This window comes from Fundulus heteroclitus, unplaced genomic scaffold (assembly GCF_011125445.2).
Source record: "Fundulus heteroclitus isolate FHET01 unplaced genomic scaffold, MU-UCD_Fhet_4.1 scaffold_69, whole genome shotgun sequence".
In the NCBI taxonomy this organism is placed as follows: Eukaryota; Metazoa; Chordata; class Actinopteri; order Cyprinodontiformes; family Fundulidae; genus Fundulus; species Fundulus heteroclitus.
The window spans coordinates 1,330,497-1,341,017 of NW_023397132.1; the positions used below are offsets into that span (position 1 = coordinate 1,330,497).

General features: G+C 38.8%; 1 pseudogene; it reads left to right on the forward strand.

Annotated features, from left to right (window-relative positions):
• Positions 1-7,449: 7,449 nt before the first annotated feature.
• Positions 7,450-8,954, forward strand: LOC118561678 (annotated as a pseudogene).
• Positions 8,955-10,521: the final 1,567 nt, after the last annotated feature.

Consider the following 10,521-nt stretch of genomic DNA (forward strand, 5'->3'; position numbering starts at 1 on the left):
CTAATCTAATCTAAAGTTAGTTTTAAGGTGCCTGAGGATGATCTCATCAGAAAGGCCAAAAGTAAAAATAAATACCTGAGTAAATATTGCACAATTATTAATAATATGGCATACTCAGGTAAAAATATTCAAGTTAAACAGTGGGAAAACACCAACCTATTTATTGAACAATATGAGACAATATGCAATATGAATGATAGTACAGCACCTAAGACATGTGCAAGTGTACATCTGAGAAGGTGTAACTGATTTGTGATCAAATCAGAACCCATGCAACCAATTGTATGTTTGTAAACAGCTATTGAGTCTAACAGCCACTGGGAGGAATGACCTATGGAAGCGCTCCTTTCAGCATCTCGGATGCAACAGTATGTCACTGAAACAGCTATGCAGCTCTGCTACAACTCCATGCATTGAGTTGTTCATAAAGTATGTACATTTTTTAAAGTCCTTCAGTCTCTCACCACCTGCACTGGGTCCGGGGGCATCCCAGACAGGGAGCTGGCCCTTCTAATGAGTTTATCCAGCTGCTTTCTCTCAGTTACAGATAGGTTTTGTTGGAGCTGCTGCTCCAACAAAACATCCTATAGAAGATGGCTGATGCCACCACGGAGTTAAAGAAGGTCTTCATGAGCATCCCAACGTATTGTGAAAGACCTCAGCCTCCTCAGCAGGTAGAGTCTGCTGCAACCCTTCCTGTAAAGAGCATCAGTGTTGTGACTCCAGCCCAGGTCAACTCTAAGGTACTTTTAAGGATCCACTATTTCAACATCAGTTCTCTGGATGTTAACCTGTGTCAGTGAGGTGGGTCTGCAATCTTCAAAGGACCACAATCAGCTTCTTTTTTTCCCTCTGCATTTAACCTGAGATGGTTCTGTTTTAAACAGTCTACAAAGTTCTCTGTTCACTGTCTTTACTCTAGACATTGTAGCTTTAGTTAGAGATAAGGACAAGTCAGAGTCATCAGAGAACTTCTGAAGATGGAAACCTGGTGAGCTGATGAAGTCTGTGGTGTAAGGGGTGAACAGAAACAGTGCCAGCACAGTCATCTGTGCTGCTCTCCTGCTGCAGATCAACCTATCAGAAACACAGCCCCATGTCCTCACATACTGCGGTCAACCAGTGACGTAATCCAGTATCCACTGGGACAGATAGTCCACTCCTGACCGCTCCAGCTTGTCCTTCAGGAATCGTGGTTGGATGGTGTTGAAAGCGCTGGAGAAGTTGAACATTATCCCTAGATTCTCCACGTGGGCCAGAACCCAGTGTAGCACGTAGATGATGACATCATCCACACCGATGCCAGGCTGATAGGCAAACTGCGGTGGATCCAGTGAAGACCTCATCACGGGGCGAAGATGGTTGAGGATCAGCTAACCTGACCTATCTAAAACATAATAAATCAAATTAACTGTTGAGGTAAACTTAATTGGATTCCAGATTCTTTTCCAACATGATGAAGCATAAAATGAAAAGATGATAACTAATAAAGTATTCCTCCATACGCTTTATCAAATATGGTAAATTGTTTCCTGAGTCATTTCCCAAGAGCTACTGATTGCTCTTCCCCTATTTTGCACTTTTCTGTCTGCTCCTCCTCAAAATAATAACATTAAGGACTTGGGATTCTCTCTGCACAACACCTGCCACATTATGTGATGATGTGAACCATTCTACCATCCTGACTCCCATCTGGCAGCTGCCAACATTATAACTGTTTGCTAACACGGGGGTTAATGAAACCCCCGTGTTAGTGAACACACCTCGCCGTTCAGGGCTCAAGCTGCTTGGAGCTGCACATGCAGCCCTGAAGGATTGGCTCCATTATGGATGCCAGCACGGGGCTATACACGCTTCCTGAATAAAATAATGCTCACACCTGCTACCTGAGCTCAGCTGTTGCCATGCAACACAGAGACAAAGCATTCTGTTTTGTACTCTCATGCTGTGTGCACAATGTGTGCAATTACAATGCAATTAGTGGACTTCCAAAAGAGTTTACTTGTAGGTACAGAGGCTATTGTTTGTGCTGCCATCCAACATTTACTCCCTGGTTTAACAAAATGTTTACTTACACACTAACACTTAAACATTCTTCTGTTGTCAAGGTGTGATATCTTCTCTGATTTTTTTCCCTCTCTGCTTGAGTCATTTCTGGCCAAATATGCAAATTTCTATCATCAGATATCTAAAGCCCTGTGGACACACAAAGACAGAAGTGTGAATCTACCCTTTCTTTATCAAATGTGTAATTAAACCAATGCCAACCTAACAAGAATAGACTAATAAGCGGGCAAGCTTAATGTCTTTTTTTGTTTTTTTTTGTGCATTGAATTGGGATGAATAATTTATTGTTAAAGTGTTGTCCCAACCAGAGTGTAAATGCATTTAACAAGTCATCAATTAATCAAAACAGGAGGTTTGCTTGCTTTATATTTTATAGACCCTTTTTGGTTTTCAGAAGAAGGACTTTTGCTTGCTTTGGTCAAATTTCAGTAAACATCATGGCAAATCTGAATATGTGATTGCTTACTAAGAAATATTGTTTTTATCCAAATAGCTGCAATTCATTAAGTCAGACCTGGGCATTTTTCAGCGTCTGGGCTACTTCCAAACAAATATAATCAATATTAATGCAATCCAATTTTCTAATATCATGTAGGCCTTCTATGAATTATTTATTCGCTAAAGTTAAAAAAACTCTTGTACTCTGCTTGAATTAAAATGATGCGACAAAAAAAGTGAAACACACAAATGTGTATTTTTTTTATTATTATTTTAAGGTAATTTAAGGTAAGACTAAATAAAACTTTCAGTTTTCAGTATGGCCTTTTACATTTATAACTACTAACACCAGCAGGCAAACAAAATTGTATTTGGAGTTTGTTATATTTCGAGATTAGACAAAAAAACATTTAAAAAGATTTAGTCATGCAGTCCGTTGAGAAAATTAATTGTGCACTGTTGCAGTAAGGTGTTCCACTCAAGGGTGCCTTAGCATGGAGATACTTGAGAAAAGTATGAGCATTTGAATATCCATATAATGTTGGGACCTGAAGGGTTGCATCTACACTGTCACCATCGATGCTGCTGCATGCTCCCTCAACCCTTTCCATTTCTTTGTACACTTACTAAAAGCTGGATGAAAGATCCAGACCTTTCCTGTCTGGCTTTTAAAATCCTTTGAGGATGAAACCCGACATTTATTGCAGGGCAGTGTCTTTGAAACAACATGAAAAGGCTAAGTTTCCAATATGGGGTGTGATGGCGGAACGGCGGGGGGGATGGGGGCATGTGTCTAAAAGGAGGAAGGCACGTTCATTTACTTCATGGATATATGAATGTAATGGAGGAAATATATGAGTGGTATCAGTGATATCAATGCGTTGCTGAGGCTTTGTTGATTTGTTTCAGGATTGTCAACCTTACCGGATCTCAGTGTTATCAATCTTAGTACAACAACAAGGATCAATGCATTACCAACTACTTTACTCAGAGATTTATCTTCAAGAAACTTTGAATCCTGTGAAATGTTATCAAATACAAACAAATGTTGGTTCCAGCACCATGCCAATGGTATGAATGTACTTTTCTACTACCATCATATCATATTTTACAACCAAATGCTCTTACATGCTAATCAGTGTTACTTAAAAAAAACTAAAAGTCTATTCACAAAGGGAAGACATTTTCAAAGGAGACTCAAGGTGTATGAGCATTTAAATCACTTAACTGTTGAGTGCTGTTAGCTTATGTAAAAGGGATATGTGAAGAAGGATAAGGACCTGTGGAATTCCACCAACACAGCTTTTGATTTAAGTAGACGGTAAGAGGTGAGAAGTGATTGTGTACTCTGTTATAGTAGTTTATTTCCATAAATATCATCTCACTTACCTGAATATTAAGTTTAAGTGTCTGTTGTCATCCATTGACTAGTTGAGAATGTAGATGAATCATCCATCCATTAATTTTCTACTGCCATAGCACTGATTTCCCAGAATTTTTATTACTCAACCCCTCATGCAATGTTGCCAAACCAACATGGTAATCTCTTTAAATAATCTTTGATCATCCCTATGTTTCTCCTAGGGGAGGAAAGAGGCATTAACACACTTTGCCAGTGGGTTACTGCCACAAGTCAAAATATTTTAAACCATTGGAATCTTTTTCTTGAGTATGCGGGTTAATTTTAGCAAGATGAATGGAAGAGACAGAATGGAATAACATACAAAGGGGTATTGTTGTTCTACTCTTATGTCCTCATAAAAAAAAATGTTTTAACCAAATGGCAACTTGAGTTCAGTTATCACCTATGGTCAATGAGTTTAGTACAATACATTTGATGATCTCCATCTTTTGAAGGGGGTTGTAACGATAAACCAATGTTACATGTTAATTTGAATATTGTTTTTACAAATGAAGTAGTGGTAAACAGTTAAACAGCACGTCAACTGTTTTTTCCTCTTTGGGTTGTTTTGTTTGGATTGAACCTGTTTGTTTTTCTGGGCGTGGTTTCACCTGCAGTGAAGGGACCTCCTCCTGGTGTATCACACTCAGGTGTGCAGACTGCACTATGGCTCAAACTAAGAGGCAGATTAAGAGGGTTGACACTGGCCAGAGTAGATTTTTGTGTTGCCATAGATATGCCATTCTGGGTCCCGCTTCCATGGCCGCTCGACCAGGTTGACAAGCACGTCACAGGGCTTATTTGAGAGTTGCTGCTCCTACACATTAGAAGGTTGAAGAGTTGGTTAGGATGCCTATGAGATGACAACTGGGGCAGTTGTTTTAGCCTTGTCTGACCTTAAAGCTCTTCCTTTGGGTGATTACTTTTTAACAAGCCTTATCAGCAACTTACTGCAAACCAAACTAAAGCCAACCGGAGCTCCGTATTAGATTGATAAGAATTCATAAAATTGTTTTATTCTTTTCTGTAGTGTAATCTAACAAATTATGCCTTTCAAATACCTCATTTTAAAATGTTTTTTTTTTTATTTTAGTTGATAGATAACTGAGCTTTATTTTCCTATAAGGAGCAATATGCAAGTGGAGACAGATAGGTATTTGGTTGCCATGGATCTTTACACATTTATTTTTCTGTTTCTAGGGTGACAATTACAAAGGATTCTCTGAGATTTACCGAATTTCCAACAGGTTGAATATTTTTATTCAGGACAGTCGACAAAAATGGCAACCTGCTGAACGTCAGCATGTATAGTCTGAAACAATTGAAACAGGATGTGTTTTAAATGACAGAAATGTGTGATTGAAGCATATTATTACACATGCTGAAGTGCTTGGCTCGATCCTGTTTGAACTGTCAGGCAGCTACCTATGGCTTCAATCTCGTTTCCTGTTGACCTTACTTTCAACTCTGTGGCACCATCCCACTTGAGAACTGCACAAAACCTTTCTAAATCCAGATAAAAGGATCAACTCCCTACAAGTGCAGTTGTCGTTTGTTATAATTGTGATATGATTTATGTAGATTGATCACTACTCAGATTGGATGTGACAACCATGACCTTAAAAAAAATCAGTGTTTTTGTAGATGATGTATATGAAAAAACTCCAAGACCACAATGTCACCCCTATTCAATCACTATTGGTCTTTTAAAAGTATGACATTTTGATCAAGGTAAGTATTCAATATTAAACACCTGTCACTCATTTGTATTTTAACATCAGTTTCCTGTGCCAGGGACCCAGTATTTGATTTGATAATTTGTCTCTGAATTGCAAATTTGACTCTCATAGGCACTTTCTTTACAACTCAGTTTACCTAGCCGCTGCGCAAGTTTTGTAGAGGTCAGCAGAAACAATGGCACAGCTCCTCAGTGGAATATAATAACCTGATAAGATTCAGACGCAAAGTCCATTAGAGTACTGACAGCAATGTGAAGTATGCTAAAAGCCCCAAAGGTTCAGCCTCAGAAGAAAAAAGCTCAACAATTAGTTTGGGCATTGGCAAAGGTCCAATGAATGAAATAATTCCTATTTGTTTTCTATAGCTTAAATTCAAAAATGAAAGGAAATAAGAAAGAGTTAGAACTAGTCTAAGCGAAGAAGCTAAATAAATGACAAAGTTACTGAAATTTCACAGGCAGGGTCTCACCACATGAAACAGAATAGACACCTTTTTGGCCTCCTTCACAAATCTACTGTGACACAAAAAGCAACTATGGCAGACTTGATGATTTAGCTTTACTCCACAAAAATATTTAAAAGAAGTAAATAGATTAGTGGGGGAAGCTAACAAGCTATTCAGATGCACACCATCTGTTTTAGCTGACTTAAAAACAACAAATATTCTAATCAGTAGAATATTTTAGGTGATACAAACAGTCTATAATTTAACCGAGCCAAACAATGTCTGTGTACCTATGTACTTTTTAACTCTTTCAATAATGGAGTAAACATTTAGATATTGAGCAACACATCTGAAGTATCAGATATTAAAACACTGATCCAGCTTATTGGCTTTCTAACAGGCTGAGAAGTTACTCACTTCTCCAACAACTTCACAGGGATTTAACACACTTGTTTAATAAACCAATAGATCCTTTACTTACAGAACACTTGTTTTACATGAAAAGAAACTATTATAGATCATAAATTCATAGTTGCTTACTTCAAAATTCTAAATTAAATATTTATGAATGACTTACTAACAAATTAGTTTAGGTTCTAAATCATACTAACTGCTCCAATAGCAGTCGTACTACTATGAGTACTAAACTATCGATTTATTTTATGGGAATATCATGTTCACCCTGTTCCTGTGATGGATTTCTTTGGTTATACTCTAATTTCCTTATGCAGTCTAAAAGCTAAACCTTGAAATAATCTGGTTACTCTAAACCACATGTGTCAAACTCAAGGCCCGCGGGCCACATGTGGCCCTTTACATCATTTTATGTGGCCCTCTCCCCCCCAGCACCATTTTACAAGCTCATTGATAGACTTAAAATAGGTTTTGAGCACAAATTGGTTTCATGAACGATGGGAAAACGAATATCTGTTTGTACTTCAAGGTGAAAAACCAGTATGTCTTTTGTGTTCTGGGACAGTGTCCGTTGTGAAAGAATACAATATATGTCGGCATTTTGAAACCAAACACGGAGCTAAGTACGCAAAATTTAGCCTTTAAGAAAAACAAAAAATTGCAGCAGATTAAAGAGGCAGGTTGCAATTGCAGCAGAAATTGTTTACAAAAGCCACAGCCAAAAATGATGCAGCGGTGATAGCAAGCTTTATTGTGGCTGAAGAAATCGTCGAGTTTCAAAATCTTTTTCGGAGGATGCTTTTTTGAAGCAGTGTATGCTAAAGGTGTGTGAGCAGGTGTGCCCTGACAAAGTACAGACTTTTCAAAATGTCTGTTTGTCAAGAAATACCATCGCGGAACGAGTTAAGGGTAGCCGAAATTTAACGACACAGCTGGCCGAAGAAATGGGCAACTGTCTGGCTTTTTCATTAGCTGTGGATGAAAGCACAGACGACGTGGATACAGCGCATTTGTCCATTTTTATTAGAGGGGTGAAGCCAGACCTGTCTGTAACTGAGGAGCTCCTGGATATAGTGGCGCTGCATGGAACGACAACTGGTCGAGACATATTTGATGCAGTGGAGAAGTCTGTCTGTAAAAATAAATTGCCATGGGAAAGGTTGGTGGGACTAACTACAGACCGTGCACCTGCGATGTGTGGAAGAAAAACAGGCTTGGTTGGACTAATGAAAGAAACAATGCAAAAAAGCAACAATCAGATGCCGCTCATCAGGTATCATTGCCTTATCCATCAGGAAGCGCTGTGTGGAAAAGTTCTGGAGCTGGATAATGTGATGACCAAGGTCATGAAAACAGTCAACTTTATTCGGGCGCGTGGCCTAAATCACTGCCAGTTTCAGATGTTTTTGCAGGAGGTGGGTTCAGAGCTTGAAGATGTGCAGTACCATACAGAAGTAAGGTGGCTGAGTGGGAGCAAAGTACTCAAACGATTTTTTGAACTTCGAGAAGAAATTAATCTTTTGATGAAGAACAAAGGAAAACCCTTGTCTGAACTGTCCGATCCGAAATGGCTGTGTGACTTTGCTATGTTATGTGACGTCACTGAGCATCTTGCTCAGCTAAATCAAAAACTGCAAGGACGTAAACAAGTCATCACACAGATGTCAGACATGATCACAGCTTTCCAGCGCAAACTCAACTATGGAAGTGCCAGGTGGAACAAAACAATCTCGTCCACTTTCCTGCTTGTCAGATCAGCTTCGGCTTCTTCTCCTGGTGCTTTTTCATGTGCTCGTTTAACTACCAAACTAACTCTGTTAATAAACGAGTTTGATTGGCGCTTTTCTGACTTTAGATCGCAGCGCTCTGCTTTTGACATCTTTGCCAATCCTTTCACCGACGATGTCTGCAGTGCGCCCCACCGCCTTCAGATGGAGTTAATTGAGCTTCAAAGCGACAGTGGCCTGAAAGCAAAGTTCTGTGATGTTTCAATCGAGGACTTTTACCATCTACTGCCCCCTGATTTGATGCCACAGCTTCGACTCCATGCAGCCCGTGTTTTGTCCATGTTTGGAAGCACCAAACATGGACAAAACATGTTTTGTGTTTATTTACAGAACACAGCTGGTGAATGAGGATGTGTGTGAGTTGGTGACAGGGTGAAGAGGGATCAGCTTTGAGTTCAAGGACAGGCAACATCACCTAATTGTTTTGTTACATGGTCGTTGTGTAATAAATAACAAAAAAGTTTTGTGAAGTTTAGAGTTAATATCAAAACTTGTTTAAGTTCTTTCTCTGCTTATCTTTACACACTGATTTAAGTATTGTAATGTTTAAACTGAGCAGTAATTTTACATCCATGCAAACTGAAATGTAATATTTAACACTTGAATACATAAAATCAGTTATTTAACAATATGAGGTGTTGTTTAATTTATTTTTAACATTGTTTTTCATAAATTTATGCTCTGCAACTTTGGACGCGTTCCTTCTCTAACACACCTGGATCATTGCCTCATTCATAGGCCTGCTGTAGAGGCCTATGAATGAGGCTTAATGAAAGAATTCAACCTTTTGTCTGGGGTATGTTTTTAGCAGGGACGCATCTAAAAGTTGCAGTCTGAAGGACTGCACTTGGGCATTCCTGATTTATACAGTCAATGTGGCCCGTTGAGGGTGGCCAATATGCTGAAGTGGCCCTTGGTGAAATTGAGTTTGACACCCCTGCTCTAAACCAATCTTCGGTGGGAGTATTTGCAAGTATATTTATTTGCCTTGTGTTTCTCTATCTCTTACAGAAGGGAATAAGGCAGGGACCGTTGTGGGGATGGGGAGCTTCATGCAGCATACCCAGTGTCCAGCAAGATCCTGAGGTCCAGAGAAATAAAATGCATCTCTCAACTGATAAAGTAAGGGAGGTCCTACTTCAATAAAAAAATTATTTTCAGCCCAAACCACCATAGAGTCCACGGAACAATGGTACTCCTCTAGCCTGAGGAAAGAAGACTGTCATTCTAAAGCTCCTGTGTTCTCCAAGGTGGTCGCTGGCCTTTCAATAACAGTTAAATCATGGTCAGTTCTAACCGTTGACACTTTTAGCATTGTGGGCCATGACCATTCCTGCTGGACAATGAAATCAGCTTCTCAATATGAGATGAGATTGCTCCTCATATCATCACTGACTGTGGAGACTTACCTTTGGATTTCAAGTCAATATATTTTAAATTTGAACAGATTTCATTTGCAATTCATTCATGGCTCCAATCATGCTTGAGCACATTTTTCTACAACACTTTTTCTTTCTTTTCAATAGCCAGCTTCTTCAGCAATAATCGTTTGTAGCTTACCCCTCTTGTGGAGGGTGTCGATGACACATAATTGTTTAGACCATATCGTGGCAATGAGAACTCTGTATTATTTTTCATTGAACTTTTTTATTAGCTGTAAACCACAGCTAATCAAAATACTTGAAATATTTCACTCTTTGTATGAATTTAAATGCACTTCTTGAGTTGAATTAGAAAGAAATGTATTAACTTTTTAATGATATTCTAATTTATTTATATGCACCTGTAGATACATTTACAAATGTACATACTTTCATAAAAGCACAGCATAGATAATATAGTGGGAAATGTGGTTCCAAACTTTAAAAGTTATGACCTTAAAAGCGGGGTCATGTCTGGTTTTAAAATTGAACTGTGGTTAAAGTAAGATGACTTGATCTGAGGATCAAAGAGGTCCACTGGTAGAATGGGAGCTTAGCAGGTCTGTTATATATGCAGGTGGTGTTTAATGCAAGGCCCTGTGTAGGGATATTAACAGTTTAAACTATCTGGAATTTGACCGGTAGCCAATAACAGAAGGAAATAATTGGTAAGATGTGGGACTAAATGTAAAGGGCAAGGGAGGCAGATAAACAGAGTTATAGGTGGCATATGGAAATGTATTTTATGTTCCAAAGCTATACGACAAAAAAGCTACAACTTTCTTATGACTGTGCTTTTTTCCATTCT